Genomic DNA, 7,326 nt, shown 5'->3' on the forward strand with positions numbered 1-7,326 from the left:
CAATGTATCTATATTTTTTATTGTTCCCTGTTGTTATATTATCAATCTTGGATGTTTTATGATCATTTTATATCATTTTTTGGTACTAACCAATTGACATAGTGCCAAGTACCAATTCATGTTTTTCCATGTTTTTTACATCACAGAAAATCAATATCAGACGGAGCCCAAATACCATGAAAGTTTACAGAGATTGTTTATGGACCAGAAGGAACATGTTGGGCCCTGGTTGCACCTGGGGGAGTCCCGAGGAGGGGACAACCCGCCAGGGCGAGCCAGGAGGCCCAGGCGCGCCCTGGTGGGTTGTGCCCACCTCAGGTGCCCCGGACCACCTCTTTGCTCCATAAATACCCAAATATTCGCAAAACCCTAGCGGAGTCGGAGAAACATTCATCCAACTACCGCAGAGTCCAGAACCACCAGATCCAATCTAGACACCATCTTGGATGGGGTTCACCACCTCCATTGGTGCCTCTCTGATGATGCGTGAGTAGTTCTTTGTAGACCTCTGGGTCCGTAGTTAGTAGCTAGATGGCTTCATCTCTCTCTCTTGATTCTCAATACAATGGTCTCTTGGAGATCCATATGATGTAACTCTTTTTGCGGTGTGTTTGTTAGGATCTGATGAACTTTGAGTTTATGATCAGTCATATCTTTTTATATCCATGAAAGTTATTTGAGTTTCTTTGATCTCTTATATGCATGATCTCTTATAGCCTCGTATTTCTTCTCCGATATTTGGGTTTTTGTGGCCAACTTGATCTATTTATCTTGCAATGGGAAGAGGTGCCCGGTAGTGGGTTCGATCTTACGGTGCTTGATCCCAGTGACAGAAAAGGGAACCGACACGTATGTATCGTTGCTACTAAGGATAAAAACATGGGATCTATATCTACGCAATAGATAAACCGATCTTGTCTACATCATGTCATCATTCTTATTGCATTACTCTGTTTTTCCTTGAACTTAATACACTAGATGCATGCTGGATAGCAGTCTATGTGTGGAGTAATAGTAGTAGATGAAGGCAGGAGTCGATCTACTAATCTTGTATGTGATGCCTATGTAATGATCATTGCCTGGATATCGTCATAATTATTTGAGGTTCTATCAATTGCCCAACAGTAATTTGTTTACCCACCATTTGCTATCTTTCTCGAGAGAAGACACTAGTGAAACCTACGGGCCCTGGGTCTTCTTCCTCATATATTTGCTTGTGATCTACTTTTCCTTTGCATTTTTATTCAAATCTATTAAACCAAAAATACAAAAATACTTTGCTGCACTTTATTTTATTTGCGATCTATTATTTCAATCTACTACAATTCTTTGGCATCGTTACCCGAAAGGGATTGACAACCCCTTTAACACGTCGGGCTGTGAGGTGTCGTTATTTGTGTGCAGGTGTTGTTTATGTTGTGTTGCTTGGTTCTCCTACTGGTTTAATAACCTTTGTTTCTTCACTGAGGGAAATACCTACCGTCGCTGTGCTGCATCCTCCCTTCCTCTTTGGGGAAATACCGACGTAGTCCTGGCAGGCAGGAGCTTTTCTGGCACTATAGTCAGAGAGCAATCAAGCACCAGCCTCGTTCGTCGGGTCCATAGGCCCGGCTGGAGGGGGTGGTCCGGCAGGCTGTGAAGAGTTGTTTCCGGCAGGGTATCTGCCGGGAGCGGACGGCTCGAACGGGAGAGGCTTACCATAGTCCAACTTTCTCCTTTTCCGAGCCAGTGTGGCTGGTGATACGGAGGGCTGAGAGAGACGGAGAACAAAAGTTCTTGGTTCCACAGGAAGCTTCTGCGTAGCACACTTTGACAGGTGGTCAGCTATGTTGTTTTGCGTGTGGGGACGTGTTCTATTTTCAACCCATCAAAGTGCTCCTCCAATCTCCTTACTTCCTCAACGTATGCTTCCATCAATGTGAAGGAAATATACCCTAGAGGCAATAATAAAGTTATTATTTATATTTCCTTATATCATGATAAATGTTTATTATTGATGCTAGAATTGTATTAACCGGAAACTTAGTACATGTGTGAATACATAGACAAACAGAGTGTCACTAGTTTGCCTCTACTTGACTAGCTCGTTGAATCAATGATGGTTATGTTTCCTAACCATAGACATGAGTTATCATTTGATTAACGGGATCACATCATTAGAGAATGATGTGATTGACTTGACCCATCCGTTAGCTTAGCACGATGATCGTTTAGTTTGTTGCTATTGCTTTCTTCATGACTTATACATGTTCCTATGACTATGAGAATATGCAATTCCCAAATACCGGAGGAACACTTTGTGTGCTACCAAACGTCACAACGTAACTGTGTGATTATAAAGGTGCTCTACAGGTGTCTCTGATGGTGTTCGTGGAGTTGGCAAAGATCAAGAATAGGATTTGTCACTCCGACTATCGGAGAGGTATCTCTGGGCCCTCTCGGTTATGCACATCACTATAAGCCTTGCAAGCAATGTGACTGATGAGTTAGTTGCGGGATGATGCATTACGGAACAAGTAAAGAGACTTGCCAGTAACGAGATTGAACTAGGTTTTGAGATACCGACGATCGAATCTCGGGCAAGTAACATACCAATGACAAAGGGAACAACATATGTTGTTATGCGGTTTGACCGATAAAGATCTTCATAGAATATGTAGGAGCCAATATGAACATCCAGGTTCCGCTATTGGTTATTGACGAGAGACGTGTCTTGGTCATGTCCACATAGTTCTCGAACCTGTAGGGTCCGCGCGCTTAACGTTCGGTGATGATCGGTATTATGAGTTTATGTGATTTGATGTACTGAAGGTAGTTTGGAGTCCCGGATGAGATCGGGGACATGATGAGGAGTCTCGAAATGGTCGAGACGTAAAGATCGATATATTGGACGACTATATTCGGACATCGAAAAGGTTCCGAGTGATTCGGGTATTTTTCGGAGTACCGGGGAGTTACGGGAATACGGGGAAGAAGTATTGGGCCTCATGGGCCAAGTGGTGGAAGAGAGGAGGCAGGGTGCGCGGCCCCCCTAGCCCAAACCGAATTGGACTAGGGGGCCGGCCCCCCTTTCCTCCTTTCCTCCCTCTCCTTCCTTCTCCCTTTCCCCCTTCCTTTCCTCCTCCTAGTAGGAGTAGGAAAGGGGAGTCCTACTCCTACTAGGAGGAGGACTCCTCCTCTTGGCGCGCCCTAGGAGGGCCGGCCGGCCTCCCCCTTTTCTCCTTTATATACAGGGGCAGGGGGCACCTTAGAACACACAAGTTGATCATTGATCTCTCCCAGCCGTGTGCGGTGCCCCCCTCCACCATAATCCTCCTCGGTCATACTGTAGCAGTGCTTAGGCGAAGCCCTGCAATGGTAGCTTCATCAACATCATCACCACGTCGTCGTGCTGACGAAACTCTTCCCCGAGCTCTGCTGGATCGTGAGTTCGCGGGACGTCACCGAGCTGAACGTGTGCTGAACGCGGAGGTGTCGTATGTTCGGTACTGAGGATTGGTCGATCGTGAAGACGTATGACTACATCAACCGCATTGTCATAATGCTTCCGCCTAATAGTCTACGAGGGTATGTGGACGACACTCTCCCCTCTCGTTGCTATGCATCACCATGATCTTGCGTGTGCGTAGGAAAATTTGGAAATTACTACGTTCACCAACAGTGGCATCCGAGCCAGGTTTGTGCGTAGATGTTATATGCACGAGTAGAACACAAGTGAGTTGTGGGCGATACAAGTCATACTGCTTACCACCATGTCATACTTTGGTTCGGCGGTATTGTTGGATGAAGCGGCCCGGACCGATATTACGCGTACAGTTACGTGAGACTGGTTCTACCGACGTGCTTTGCACACAGGTGGCTGGGGGGTGTCAGTTTCTCCAACTTTAGTTGAACCGAGTGTGGCTATGCCCGGTCCTTGAGAAGGTTAAAACAACACTAACTTGACAAACTATCGTTGTGGTTTTGATGGTAGGTAAGAACGGTTCTTGCTCAGCCCGTAGCAGGCACGTAAAACTTGCAACAACAAAGTAGAGGACGTCTAACTTGTTTTTGCAGGGCTTGTTGTGATGTGATATGGTCAAAACGTGATATAAGTTGTTGTATGAGATGATCATGTTTTGTTGAAGTTATCGGCAATTGGCAGAAGCCTTATGGTTGTCTCTTTATTACATAAGATGCAAGTGCCATGTAATTGCTTTACCTTATTTCTATGCGATAGCAATAGTTGCAAAGGCAATAGCTGGTGAGATGACCATGTGATGACACATTGATAAAAGATCAAGATGATGGAGATCATGGTGTCATGCCAGTAACAATGGAGATCATGGTAGTACTTTGCAGATGGAGATCAAAAGCACAAGATGATGATGGCCATATCATGTCACATATTTGGATTGCATGTGATGTTTATCTTTTATACATCTTATTTTTTCTTAGTTCGGCGGTAGCATTATAAGATGACCTCTCACTAAATTTATAGGTACAAGTGTTCTCCCTGAGTATGCACCGTTGCCAAAGTTCGTCGTGCTGAGACACCACGTGATGATCGGGTGTGATAAGCTCAACGTTCATCTACAACGGGTGTAAGACAGTTTTGCACACACACAGAATACTCGGGTTAAACTTGACGAGCCTAGCATATGCAGATATGGCCTCAGAACACTGAGACCGAAAGGTCAAGCATGAATCATATAGTAGATATGATCAACATAGTGATGTTCACCATTGAAAACTACTCCATCTCACGTGATGATCGGACATGGTTTAGTTGATTAGGATCACGTGATCATTTAGATGACTAGAGGGATTTCTATCTAAGTGGGAGTTCTTAAGTAATATGATTAATTGAACTTTAATTTATCATGAACTTAGTCCTGATAGTATTTGCATAACTATGTTGTAGATCATTAGCTCGCGATGTAGCTCCCCGTTTATTTTGATATGTTCCTAGAGAAAAACTAAGTTGAACGATGTTAGTAGCAATGACGCGGATTGGACCGTGATCTGAGGATTATCCTCATTGCTGCACAGAAGAATTATGTCCTTGATGCACCGCTTGGTGACAGACCGATTGCAGGAGCAGATGCAGATGTTATGAACGTTTGGCGAGCTTGATATGATGACTACATGATAGTTTAGTGCACCATGCTTTACGGCATAGAATCGGGGCTTCAAAGACGTTTTGAACGCCACAGAGCATATCAGATGTTCCAAGAGTTGAAATTAGTATTTCAAACTCATGCCCATGTCGAAGGGTATGAGACCTTTGACAAGCACTTTGCCTACAAGATGGAGGAGAATAGCTCAGCTAATGAGCATGTGCATAGAATGTTTGAGTACTACAATCACTTGAATCAAGTGGGAGTTAATCTTCCAGATAAGATAGTGATTGACAGAATTCTCTAGTCACTATCACTAAGTTACTGGAACTTTGTGATGAACTATAATATGCAAGGGATAACGGAAACGATTCCCAAGCTCTTCGTGATCCTGGAATCGACGAAGGTAGAAATCAAGAAAAGCATCAAGTGTTGATGGTTGAAAACACCACTAGTTTCAAGAAAAGGGCAAACGGAAGAAGGGGAACTTCAAGAAGAACGGCAAGCAAGTTGCTGCTCAAGTGAAGAAGCCCAAGTCTAGACCTAAACCTGAGACTAAGTGCTTCTACTGCAAAGGGACTGGTCACTGGAAGCAGAACTGCCCCAAGTATTTGGCGGATAAGAAGGATGGCAAAGTGAACAAAGGTATATTTGACATGCATGTTATTGATGCGTACTTTACTAGTCACTTCCTCATCAGGGGTTGGCATCCATTCTGCAATAAACTCTGCCAACGCCCTGCTCTGAATAGTTGATGTGCTTTCAAACTTCAAACCAAAGCTGGATAACTCAAAAGCCCACTCCACTATTCTGCCGGTAGCCTCAGGGTTTCGGAGTATCCTTTGCAATGGAAAATGAGTGACAACCGTGATCTCATGGGCTTGGAAGTAGTGGCGCAGTTTCCTTGAGGCCATGATGAGACCAAAGATCAACTTTTGCACGCCAGAGTACCTCAACCTAGCTCCCCTGTAACAAGGAGATGACGAAGTGTATTGGGCGCTGCACCACTTTCTTCCTTGCCGCGTCCTTGGGGTTGCCCTCGCTGTCGTGCTCACTACTGTCTTGATCCTTTTCGGACTCTACTGTCATCCATCCACTTTCAGCCTCATCCACTTCTCGCAGTGCTACCAAGGCCGCACTAACCACTTGGTTGGTTGCCGCCAAGTATAGCAACAACGGCTCTTGGGGTTTGGGTGCAACCAAGGTAGGCACGGACGATAGGTAGACCTTCAACTCCCGCAGAGCCGCAATTGCTTCTGGGGTCCACTTCATAGGCCCTGCCTTCTTCAGAATTTTAAAGAACGACAGGGCACGCTCGGCAGACTTGGAAATAGTGCGGCAACACATCCCGTCAAGCGCCTCACATCCTTAACTGTCCTTGGTGCTTGGATCTTCTCGATGGCTTTGATCTTGTCGGGGTTAGCTTCGATCCCCCGATGGGACATGAAGAAACGAAGCAGCTTGCCGGAGGGGACACCAAAACACACACTTTTCCGAATTAAGCTTCAAATTGATCTTGCACAGATTAGCAAATGTCTCCTCCAAATCCTGGATAAGAGTGGTCTTATCCTTGGTTTTGACCACAATATCATCCATATATGCTTCTATGTTTCTATGTAATTGTGGCTCAAAACCAATCTGAACTGGCCTTGCAAAAGTGGACCCGACACTCTTTAGTCCGAATGGCATGCGGACAAAGCAGTATGGACCACATGGATTGATGAACGATGTATTCTCTTCATCTTCTTTGGACATAAAGATCTGGTGATATCCGGAATATGCGTCCAAAAAGGAGAGAAAATCACTCCCTAAATTGGAATCCACAATTTGGTCGATACACGGCAAGGGAAATGGGTCCTTCGGTCAAGCCTTGTTGAGATCTGTGAAACCAATGCAAATCCTCCATTTCCCATTTGCCTTCCGGACTACCACTGGACTTGCTAGCCATGTAGGGTGCAGTACTCCTCTAACCAAACCAGCTACTTCCAGTTTCTTGATTTCCCCAACAATAAACTACTGCCTTTCCAAGGCCTACTTCCGGACTTTCTGCTTGACAGGTCGAGCATGTGGGCAGACAGCAAGGTGGTGCTTGATTACCTCCCTGGGAACACCAGTGATATTAGATGGTTGCCAGGAAAACACATCAATATTCTTCCGCAGGAAGGCAACAAGCGCGCTTTCCTATTTGTCATCAAGGGTGGCGTGTCAACGCCAGCCAGCCCTGCCG

Source organism: Triticum urartu, chromosome 2, assembly GCF_003073215.2.
Source record: "Triticum urartu cultivar G1812 chromosome 2, Tu2.1, whole genome shotgun sequence".
Classification (NCBI taxonomy): domain Eukaryota; kingdom Viridiplantae; phylum Streptophyta; class Magnoliopsida; order Poales; family Poaceae; genus Triticum; species Triticum urartu.